Consider the following 656-nt stretch of genomic DNA (forward strand, 5'->3'; position numbering starts at 1 on the left):
GCGCCTAGGCGCCACGCGCCCGCGCCGCGGCCACTTGCGTGCCGCGAGCGGACGGAAACAAGAAAACGACCCTGCCCTTGTGCGTCGGCCGTGCTGCCCGCTGGGGCACAGGCGCCGCCCTATGCGGCTCTCTCACTGCCCTTTCGGTTGCATATTCGCGTGAAGGGCCGCTCTGCCTGCCTGCATACAGCCATAATGACACCACATGCACAAGCCAAGCAACCGCCTGCGCGACGCCGCCCATGATCGCGCTCAAGTCAACGCACACCACATAATATATTTGTCCCACGGTGATGACTGCCACAACCCCAACAGCATTATCATGGTTGTTAGTCAACTCACCGTGACGCGCGGCCGCTCCGCGAGGATCTGGCGCCCCGTGGGGTCCGCCCGCATGCGGTCCCTCATGAGCCGGATCGCCCCCTCCCCCCACGTCTCCCCGACTGCCGCGACCAGATCGCCGCGCTGGGGCCTGGTGCATTACATGAGGGCGCGTCACATGAGGGAGGAGAGGGGGGGAGCGTGAGGGAACGAAGGGGGTTGGGAAGGGTGCACACGCACAGGGGGAGGGGTGTGCTATGATTACAAGGGAAGCGGGGTTGTGTTAGTTGAGGAGGAGAAGGGATGTCGCCCGCAGGGGCTTGCTTGCGGCGGGG

The sequence above is a fragment of the Monoraphidium neglectum genome, assembly GCF_000611645.1.
Source record: "Monoraphidium neglectum strain SAG 48.87 unplaced genomic scaffold scaffold02006, whole genome shotgun sequence".
Classification (NCBI taxonomy): Eukaryota; Viridiplantae; Chlorophyta; class Chlorophyceae; order Sphaeropleales; family Selenastraceae; genus Monoraphidium; species Monoraphidium neglectum.